The following is a 12023-nucleotide window of genomic DNA, read 5'->3' as shown; positions in this document are numbered from 1 at the left end:
TGGGATGCACTCTGTGCCCTGCACAGCACACTGGTTTGCAGAGTACAGATCTTATCTCAATGAGGGCCGTTGCAGTTATGAAGGGAGAACATTCCGAAAGTGGAGGTACGCAGCTCTCGGTGGGCAGTGAGCCTGGCGCTCAGGCGTGGGAGTGCAAGAGGCGCGGAGGCGCGGAGGCACTGGCGCGTCACGGGCGCATCCGACGCTTCTCCTACGGATTCCTGCGCCGGCTGACCGTGAAGGCCTCTCTACGCCTGTGGACGCGCGGCGCGGTGCGGAGAGGCAGGAAAAAAGAGGCACCTGCCGCCTGCCGCCGCTGCCACCATCGCCTGTGCCACTGGTGGCGTCAGCGAGACCGCCAGCGCCGAGCTGCGCTCCCACCACCGAGGTGGCGCCACTCGGTCACGCCACAGCCGGGCTGGAATGCCGTGGCGCGAGCGTGCGATGCTAGTGGGCGAAATACCCGTCACCCCTTATAAGAGCACGTACGCTGATCAGCCAGGAGACCATGACCACCGGCCTACTATCGATATAGACCCGTCCAGGCGACAGCAGCGCCACCCAGCGAGGAATGACTGCTAGTCACACACACGTTATCTCGGACTGACCGAGGGCAGGTTGTGATATCCCGGAGGCTCGGAGTGAGCATTTTGGAAAATTCACGACCTGGCTGTTCGAGGAGTGCTGTGATGAGTTTCTTCAACAAGTGACGAAACAAAGGTGAAAGCAGCCCAGACGGTGAGGGGTTCGGGAGCCACCCTTTATTGCAGGTGACGGACGTTGTAGGTTAAGCAGATTGGCAAACCAAGAACAGGCTGCGAACTGTGCCGGAACCAACGTGAGACTTTAACGATGGGCAGAGTAGAAGTGTGCCTGTACACACAGTGCACCGAGCATGCCTAACGATGGGTCTCCACAGCCGACGACCCACGCATGGTTCAAATGGCTCTGAGCACAATGGGACTCAACATCTGAGGTCATCAGTCTCCTAGAACTTAGAACTACTTAAACCTAAATAACCTAAGGACATCACATACATCCATGCCCAAGGCAGGATTCGAACCTGCGACCGTAGCGGTCGCGTGGTTCCAGACTGAAGCGCCTAGAACCGCTCAGCCACACTGGCCGGCACCCACGCATGTACCAGTGTTAACACCACGTCATACACATCTACGACGAAAATGGGCAGGTGACCATAGGTACTGGATTTCGGCGCAGTGGCAGAGCGTTGCATGGTCTAATGAATCGCGACGCCTTCTTCGTCATGCTGATGGGAGGGCGCGAACCCGTTGTCTTCCAGAGGAATAGCTCCTTGACACCTGAACTGTAGGACGGAGAAAAGTTGGCGGCCGCCCGATTATCCTCTGGGGAACAATCGCGTAGGCATCCATTGGTCCAGTGGAACTCGTGTAAGGCACAATGATGGTCAAGGATTCTTGTACACTGGCTGCATACCACGTACACCCCTTCATGACGATCATGTTTCCCTAACGCAGTGGCACTTTTCAGCAAGATAGTGCGCCATGTCACAAGGCCAGCAGTGTCACTGACTGGTTCGAGGAACGCAGTAGCGAGTTCCAATTAATGAGTTGGCTCCCCAATACGTCAGATTAGAACGCGATCGAACACATCTGGGATAGGATTGAACGTGGGATCAGAGTTCATAGCTCCCCTCCCCAGAATTTACGGAAATTAGTTGACTTGTGTGTGCAGGTGTGGTGCCAACTCCCTCCAGCGAAGTACCAAGGCTACAGTGCTTCCATTCCGTGACGTGTCGCCGCTGGTATCGGTGCCAGAGGTGGATAGTGAGGCTATTAGGTAGGTAGCCACAATGTTCTGGCTGATCAGAGTGTGTCTCATTGGTAGACAGTGAAGATGTGGTAACAGGCTGTCATCTGTCCCTTCACCGCTGCTATAAGCCATGACAGTGAGGTCGTGCGTATGTACCACGTAGTTCCACATAATGAGTATAGTAAGGTGCGTCGAAATGGAATCACACACTGAGGTGACAAAAGTCAATTGATAAAGATATGCACATGTACCTATGGTGGTAGTGTCGTCTACACAAGATATAAAAGGGCAGTGCATTAGCAGAGGTGTCATATGTACTCAGGTAAATGGAAATGAGCGCATGGCATCGTTGGGCAGGAGGCCCCATCCACGGAAGTTCGGCCGCCAAGTGCAAGTCTTATTTCAGTCGACGCCACATTGGGCGACTTGATTCCGGTCACGAGGATGAAATGATGAGGAGGACCACACAACACCCAGTCCCCGCGCGGAGAAAATCTTCAACCAGGCCGGGAATCGAACCCAGGCCCACTTTCATGGGAGGCGAGCACGTTACCACATAGCTAAGCAGGCGGACTGTACTCAGGTGATTGTTGTCGAAAGGTTTCCGACCTGATTATGGCCACACGATGGGACTGAGCAGACAGAACGCTGAATGCTAGTTGGAGCTAGACGCATGGAACATTCCATTTCGGAAACTGATAGAAAATTCAATATTCCGAGATCTACAGTGCCGAGAATGTGCCCAGGATACCAAGTCTCAGGGATTACCTCTCACCACGTGCAACGCAGTGGCCGATGGCCTTTACGTAACGACCGAGAGTAGACGCGTTTTTGTACAGTTGTCAGTCCTAACAGACAAGAAACACTGCGCGAAATAACCACAGAAATCAGCGAGGGACGTACAACGAATGTATCTTAGGACAATGCGGCGAAATTTGGCGTTAGTGGGCTATGTCAGCAGACGACCGATGAGAGTCCCTTTGCTAACTAGGTGACATCGCCTGCGGAGCCTTTCTTGGGGTCGTGGTCATATTAGTTGTACACTAGGTAACTGAAAAACTGTGGACTGGTTAAATGATATCCGATTTCAGTTGGTAAGAGCTGGTGGTAGAGTTATATTGCGTTGCAGGCCCCACAAAGCAATGGACCCAGGTTGTCAACAAGGCACTGTGCAAGCTGGTGGTGGATCCGTAATGATCTGGCCTGTGTTTACATGGAATGCAAATTAACCATCATTGACTAGTAATGCTTGTGTTCGGCTACGTGGAGACCATTTGCAACCATTCATGGACTCCATGTTCCCATACAGTAATGTCATGTTAACGGGCCATTTGTTTTCGCAGTTGGTTTGAGGAACGCTCGGGACAGTTCGAGCCAATGATTTGACCACCCAGACCGCCCGATGTGAATCCCATAGAACATTTCTGGCACATAGTCGAGAAGTCAGTTCTTAAGCAGAGCCCTGCACCTAGCAATTCCTTCGCAATGGTGGACGGTCTTAGAGGCAGCTTGGCTCAATATTTCTGCAGGGGTCTTCCAAAGACATGTTAAGTGCATACCACGTCGGGTTGATGCACTACGCCGGGCTTTGTCACCTCAGTAACGTTTGGACGTGTTCACGACTACACCGCGGATGAAATTGTTCGATGTCTGAGTGTGTCAAAGCAGACTGTCAAACGTGTCTTCTAGGTGTAGTGTACCACTTACAGCCATGTAACACAGCGTAATGACAATAATCGTAAAAAGATTGTAATCAACTGGGACCGGGGACGAGTGTCAAGAATTGTCAGTTGCAGTCATTTTCGAACCCGAAAGGAATTGCTGCTGTCAGTGAATGTGGGTCCATCTCAATTTCCGAGCGCACATTGCGCAATAAACTTCATATTAAGGACGTTTGGAATCGGATACAGACAACGGATTTCGTGAATAACGCTGCAAATGCTTGTCAATTTTTTCTGGAGGATTTGCATAATAAAGATATATCGCATATGAAACAGTTTTGGAGTTCTAAATTTACTGTTACTATTTGCAGGGAGAAAATCACAAGGAAGATAGTAAAATTCGTAACTTAACGTCAATGATGTGTGCGTGTTTCAAAGTGTCACTTTCATCGATAGACACAAAACTGTTTGTAGTTTACGCTAGCGTTTAGTAGATGTGAAACGCTAGTGAAGTTTTGGGATGCATTTGTTTTGCATTGGAAGGCACTTTGAATTTTGATCAATATGCATCTATTGTCTTCTGCGTTGAAAAAAGTATTCACCACTGCTGGTAATGAGTTCACAGTTACATACTTCAACAAAGAGATTTCCTGAGCACCTCACCACCTTAGGTCACACACTTTTTCTAGATCTGGCCTCGCCGTTTGAAGCGTTCCATAATGACAGCAGAGGTCTGAAACGTCCGACTCGTACAATGAGTTACGTAGACTAGGAGAGCGCAAAAACCCGTGATTACTCGAATGTTCCTGCGCTGCAACCAGCAGGGCTTCGCTGCGCGTCCATTTGTTGCTGACGTATTCCCACCTCTAGAGGAAGAAACGGCGGAGACGGCGAGTCGCCAGTGGTCTCTGGCCGCGTTCCAGTATTCCAGCTTATCCAGCCATCGCACAAGCCCCGGCGTCCGTCTTAGCTCACCGGTTGTCAATGCAGACCCGGTCTCTGAGCCAGAGGTTATCTGCAACTTGTTCAAAGCTCCCTGAGACCCTTACTGCACGTGATCGCGGTGCTAAGGCTCTCAGCAAGGAGTCAAACGTTGTCGCTGCCGAAGTAATCACTCTTCAGTGCATCTAATATATAATGTGTACCATGCGGTGTATTTCAAGAAGAATCATCCAGTTTCACATGACAATATATCCTATATGAGTGGTTGGAAGCTTGGGTGGATTTCAACTTATGAATAAGGCTACAAAGATTCTATTTAAAAAAAAAGCCGTCAGATTTTACAGGGCCAAATCTTTTACATGCATTCAGATACAACCTTGAGGTATTTTTCACAGTTACCTTTAGGCTCAAAGTCTTCATTTACCTTTCACGAATGTTCACGGTGCTCTCTTTTAGGGGCGTGGCAAACAACCAGACTATAGTCAGACTCGTCCCCCTACTTCTGCAGACATGTTTGAAGCTACTACGTCGATTATTGTTGCTATGCAGCGTCGCAGGTTGCGGAACTTTTTGGAAGAGGAGACACGCAGACGGAATATTTCACGAACTTCAAACGCCCCCCCCCAACAAAAAAAAAAAAAAAAAAACTGAAGTTGAATGCCATAGATGGAAAGCGAGATCCTTACCTCGTTTACGGCATTCTACCATTGAGGCAGCTCATCGCTAATAAATTCGCTTATATGCTGGTGCCAATGCGATGGTTCACTGTCTTAGTAAAAAATTTAGTTATTTTCTCACCATCGTGAAAAAAGCCAGTTTTTTCAGCATACCCACATTCTTGATTCATGTAACCACGGTTTTCGCAAAAAGTGACGGACCGCATATAATTTCTTGGGAAACGACGAAGACCTTCTTTGCAAATGGTATATCCTCCTTACTTCGTCAGCCATAATTTTACTTCCTTGAGTTCGTCTACTTACTTCAAATGGTTCAAATGGCTCTGAGCACTATGGGACTTAATTTCTGAGGTCATCAGTCCCCTAGAGCTTGGAACTACTGAAACCTAACTAATCTAAGGACATCACACACATCCATGCCCGAGGCAGGATTCGAACCTGCGACCGTAGCGGTCGCGCGGTTCCGGACTGGAGCGCGTAGAACCGCTCGGCCACTCCGGCCGGCTCGTCTACTTAGTTAGTCTACTTCCTGCTACCCACTTTTAACTCTAAGTCTCATTTCTGCTACTTCTCATCGCCTTCGTCTTTGCTGCATGTTGTTACCACGCATTCCGACACATCCTTCAGCCCTTTTTCGCCCTGAATCACGCAGTCTTTCAGGAACATCTAGCTCTATTCGGATTTCGTCACATGCATTGGCCACATGCTCCTGTAGCGTTTGCACGTTGTCGATGGGTTGGGAATACACCAATATCTTTAAATGTCCCCATAGCCACATTTCTCACGCTTATCGAGTTGATTACAGGTCCTGGATACATTTTACGTCACCAAGGCAAAAAATGTAGTGTTCAAAAATAAAGATATTTTTAAATTCAATTATGTTGACCTAAATAAAAATCGAATGGATAATAATCCCATTAACGTGATCACACGTGTTTTATACGCAAAGAATGCGTTATAGATGACATCAAAATCTTATAAACCTTTTCCCAAAGCTTACAGCCTGTTCTTCCACTACGGAGGGAATTAATGTTGGTTGTTTTGTGTATATTAGTGCTTCAGATTTTTAATTTTCGTTGAGAACCTCGTTATGAAGCTATAAATAATTTTTGAAATATTTTCAAGCTTTATTTTTGGATCAAAAATGGTCCATCTATATTCATAATAACATAATAGATGTAGTTTGCATATACAATTTAATGTGCATACATTAAGATACCAAAGTCATCATTCTCAAAAACATTAAATTGATGTATGTGTGGTGTCTGTTCCTTATGATATGTCCTAAAGGACGCCATTCTTGATCCCGCAGCCGGACATATACGTTATGTAATGAAATAAATTCTGAAGTCGGTTGGACGTTAAAATGAATTCAGTGGTGACAAATGCAAATTTGTGCCTGAGCTGTACCCGAACCCGGATTCCACACTTTAAGCAAGCAGTCGCATTAAAAACAGCTTTGTCTACCCGAGCACGCTTCGCGTTCAGCCCAAATTCCCAATCTGTTGCACACTACTTACGAAGCACTCCTGTACACTATACTCATTGCACGCCACATCACGCTGGATTCCCGCAAGAGCTCAGGAGACGAAGTGCATTCGCACTGAAATAATCGTAATGGCCATCAAACCTTATAAAAGTATGTGTGGTGTCTATTTTTCGGATATGTATAAATATATACGGCTTGACGGCCATTAAGTTCATTTCAGTGTGGATGTACTGCCTCTTCTGATCTCTTGCCGGAATCCAGCATGATGCAGCGAGCAATGAATGTGGTGCGCAGTGGGCGTTATATAAGTGGTGAGGGACAAGGTCGGAATTTGGATCGGACGGAAAGCGTGCTAGGACAGTCGAGGCGATTAAGATGACCGCTCGCGTAAAGCGAGAAATCCGGGCTTGAGTCCCAGTCTGGCACAAATATTCACTTGTCGCCATTGAATTCATTTCAATGTCCAATTGCGGCCGATGTCAGAATTTAGTTCATTTCCTCATTTATTTGACGATTTCCAGCCGATTGAGTTAAGATAAATTTTGAGTACTTTTCTTTCGATTTAGTTCCTAGGGCACGACACGTTTTCTAGCTCAGCGAATCCGCTTCATAAGAGAGTACTGTCCCGTCATTTAGCCCCTCTTGAAATAGTTCAAAAAATGATTCAAATGGCTCTGTGCACTATCGGACTTAACTTCTGAGGTCATCAGTCCCCTAGAATTTAGAACTACTTAAACCTAACTAACCTAAGGACGACACACACATCCATGCCCGAGGCAGGATTCGAACCTGCGACCGTAGCTGTCGCGCGGCTCCAGACTGAAGCACCTAGAACCGCTCGGCCACTCCTGCCGGCTTGAAATAGTTTCTGCGGACGGCCACGGCTGTGTGCGGAGCGGCACTGCCGCTTCTTCTACACTGGAAGTCGTAGACCGCTTCCAACCGGCAGGTCTGAGCGCCTTTTGGGCTCACCCACACCGGTCGTTGGCTGTGAGAGTGGCGAGAGGAGCCCGCCGCCCCCGTGCCGCCGGCTGGGGGCCGGTCTTGGCGGCGGCCGTGGGCGGAGGCGGCAGGGGCGCCTCTGCCCCCGCTGCTGCTTCAGCCGCTCGCCCGCCGGCCTTGGCGCGCCTCGCAGGCCTCAATGGGCGCGTTGCGTCACAGCTTCCTCCGCCGCCATTCATCGCCGCTCTTCTTCTCCTCGTCCAACCTACACCCCCCTTTCGGCCATTCAGCTGCATACGTACACGTATACATAGACGTATACACTATCAAATCTCTCTCTCTCTCTCTCTCTCTCGCTCTCTCTCTCTCTCTCTCTCTCAATGCCTCTTGTAGCCACTCCTAGCAATACACACACTGACACCATTCTCTTTCGTTTTGCGACTGCACCGCCTTGGTACTGTGCCATCGTTCAGCTACTGCCTTGCTACGTGTCATCCGTCAAGGATTGGACAACGATATGTGTCACGTTGCCACGTCATATTACTCGCCTTAATACGCATTACTTACAAGGTAAAGTATACACTCAATGTCACCGATATTACTCGTTTTTTTTCACAATTGCAGTACGTGGGTAGATAAGGCAAATCTTGCTCTAGTACGATGCTTGTCACAAGATTTTCCCAAAAATCGAGGTTCTCAAAATTTCACGAAACTGTTCCAAAGCGCCAGTTGCCGAGCGGCTGCGCTGACTATACGTCTGCCCGTACTGTACTGTGACACCAAAGATCAATCACATGAGTTATTGGACGAAAAAAAGTCTGCTGCTGTGAAAAAAGCGTGACTGGCAAACAGATGCATTAATGAGCAGATACTGAAACATCCCCTTTGAAAACATTATGAATGACTGTGCTGGTAAACTTCTACGTTATTTGATTTTCAAACAGCTGATCAAAACTGACGTACTCAGACATTTCTCTCTTTACTTATTTTGATCTTCATTAAACTGACACACAATATTCTTACTCAACGCAATCTGATTTTCAATAATCCCTACAAAAGAATGGCCCAGAATTACAATAACCTATACCTTTCATGAATCATTACCTCACAAAAATCTTCGTTACTCGAACTACTGCAATACAGCGAGCGTCAATGCTGCCAGCTAAATAAAAGATTCTAACTACTAAAGGAACTAACTACTAATAGGCATAGTTAGCAAATGAAAGATTTTGATTAGAGAGCAAACAATGTATTTACCTTAATAATGTTCAAAAGTCATCATATATATATCTATCAATTCATGACCTCCATCGTTTTTCTGGAGGACACACGTCCAGATCGTCCGCTTATAGCAACCTCTCAAAACTATGGCATCTCTCTCTCCGCATCCACCACTGCTGGCGACCTGCTTGACGTTACCAACATGAAAACCTCAAAAGCCTACTTACAATACTTTCTTTGAATTCTTGTATTACGTCTCGAGGTGACTCTAATGGTGATTGAAGTTTCTTGTCTACAGTGATGAAAAGCTACATCTATTTTCCATTAGCCTATTCATCCCATACTGGCTTAGATTTACCCCAATAATCTCGCAACTGTCAGTTTCGGATCTGAGGCAGCTTCCTCTGCCTACTTCGGTGTATACCAGGTAAAACGAGGGCCAGTCGTAGTAATACACTCTAACACAAAATAAAAAAAACCGACACAACATGAAGGAATTACTCGAAAGGAACGGAATTCAGTAAATTTGATGTAAATGTACAGAAAACAAATACATTAAAATTTCAGAGAAATCGGATGATGTATCCAGTAGAAACGGCTTCACAAACCTAGAAAGTCAATAACGTCTTGGTCCACCTCTGGCCCTCATGCAAGTATTATTCGGCTTGGCATTTATTCACAGAGTTGTTGGATGTCTTCCTGATGTATATCGCGACAAATTATGTCCAAGTAGCGCGTCAGATCGTCAAAATCCCAAACTGGTTGGAGGAGACTGCCCGTAATGCTGCAAACGTTCTCAATTTGGGAGAGATCCAGCGACCGTGCTGGGCAAGGTACGCTTCAGCAAGCACGAACACAATCAGCAGAAACATTCCCCGTGTGCGGGCGAGCATTATCGTGCCGGAATATAAGTCCAGGACGCCTTGCCATGAACTGCAACGAAACAGAGTATAGAATGTCTCCGACCTAGCTCTGTGCTGTAAGGTTGTTGCGGATGACAGCCAAAAGGGTCCTGCTGTGGAAAGAAATGACACCCCAGACCATCACTCCTGGTTCTTGGGTCGTACGGCGGGCGACAGTCAGGTTGGTACCCCACCGCTGTCAGTCATGTCTCCAGACTCGATTTCACTAGTTATTGGCGCTCAGTTCGAAGCGGGGCTCATCACAGAGTAACAATCACAACGAAAACAAATAGTGCTAACGACCCTCAAACGTAGTATCGGTTTCATTACACAAAATTTCAATAATTTTGTGGCTATAATTATTCGTTACACCTATTTTATGATACAAAATTTTAATAATTTTATCGCTATATGTATCTGTTGTATCTGGTGCTTTATTTATTGTGCTACAGTATATTCCACTTTTATAAGCTACTGCCACCTGGCGACATCTAGCGCGACATATGAAAATTTTTGCCGGGCGTATTCGAACCCTTATCGTGAGACATCGCCTTACAATTAAGGCTATCAGAGCACGCTCCCCAGACCAACTCAAGCTGCCCTATGTCATACACCTATCTATTTCTCCTCACAAATTGTCAATTCAATTACTAACACCCGCACATCTCGTGATTCCCGTGCAGGCTTTACAGTCAATGCAACGAGAAGTCATAGATTATCGCTGTCATTTTTTTGAGTGCCGGTCGGGTACAAAATTTCAAATCACGAGATATACCATTGTGGGTAGCTGAATAAATAATCTATGGGAAGAAATAGATAGATGTGTAATATATGCAAGTCTGTGTCCGTCTAGGGAGCGAGCTCGGATAGCTTAATTAGTAAGGCGACCCCTCGCGATAGGAGGGAAGTACGGGTTCGTATCCCAGTCTGGCAAAAAATTTCATATTTCGGGTTAGACGTCAGCAGGTGGCAGTACTTTATAATGAAGTGGATTATAATGCAATGCAATAATTAAAAAACCAGATATAATAAAAATATAACTATAAAATTATTAAATTTTTGTATAATAAACTAGATGAACCGCGTAACTATAGCGATAAAATTATTAAAATTTTGTGTAATGGAGCTGATGCTACCCTTGAGTGTCATTTACACTATTTGTTTTCTTGCTTTGCTTGTTATTCTATTCTGTGTATCGTAACTCAGATACGTTCTACATGTAAACAATAGTAAGAAGAACAATTGGTATGTATCTTGAATATGAATAAATGCATTACGTACACACTGGGTTGTGTATCACTTCCATTATCAGCCATTTATTCAAATTATTTTATTTCTTGCTACAACTTGTAGCTGAATGTTGTATGTAATGTTTTATGTTTCATACCACTTACAACAACATTTGTTGAATAGCGTCGCCTTTTAGTTATAAGGCTGCTATCATACGTAGAGGATGTTACTAGCTTTCGTACTGTACAGTGAGGTTCAATGTAATTTGATTTAGTCCCTGAGTGTATAATAGTATTTTTCTAATAAGGAATGTAAAGAATAAAATACTATTAATGTAAATTATCTTTCTCTGGTCATATTAGTTTTTCTAATATTATGCTATTTGTAGGCGCTTTACGTCTGTGAACCTCAGATTTATACAAAAAAATTTAATTATTTCATAGCTATATTTAATATTTGGCGTTTTTACTATTTTAGTATTTCCCCTACTTTAATATTATATTACATTAAATGACGCTTCATTATAATGTACTGTCATCTGGTAGTATCTTGGCTGACCTGTGAGCTCATGTACACAGAGCCACTCAGTCTGTCTGTTACCTATGTGCGGCTAGCTTTGACGAATGTCATATTCAGATTACGACAGCAATGTTCTTACAATATGCCACTCACAACGAATATTGTAAATACAACGGTAAGGTATGTTTTTACTGCCGGCCGGTGTGGCCAAGCGGTTCTAGGCGCTTCAGTGTGGAACCGCGCGAGCGCTACGGTCGCAGATTCGAATCCTGCCTTGGGCATGGATGTGTGTGATGTCCTTAGGTTAGTTAGGTTTAAGCAGTTCTAAATTCTAGGGGACTGATGACCTTAGATGTTCAGTCCCATAGTGCTCAGAGCCATTTGAACCATATGTTTTTACTGGAATTTTGTTGCACACAGCCTCGTACCATTATCTTTCGCTATATTCTTGTAGTTTTTATTCTCGTATGTTGTTTCACAGTTGACATTTCATTAAGGATGTTTACACTATAATGACAAAGCGTCTTACCTATTCTCTTGATTAAGACACCACATGTTTGTACGCTGGAGTGTACCCCTAATAGCTCTTGTTAATGCTTTAGTATTCCAGATCCGAGGATGACCGTTTAAGCGGTTGAAACTGGTAATC

The sequence above is a fragment of the Schistocerca americana genome, chromosome 3, assembly GCF_021461395.2.
Source record: "Schistocerca americana isolate TAMUIC-IGC-003095 chromosome 3, iqSchAmer2.1, whole genome shotgun sequence".
NCBI classification, from domain to species: Eukaryota; Metazoa; Arthropoda; class Insecta; order Orthoptera; family Acrididae; genus Schistocerca; species Schistocerca americana.
Note: the sequence above shows the minus strand (reverse complement) of the source record.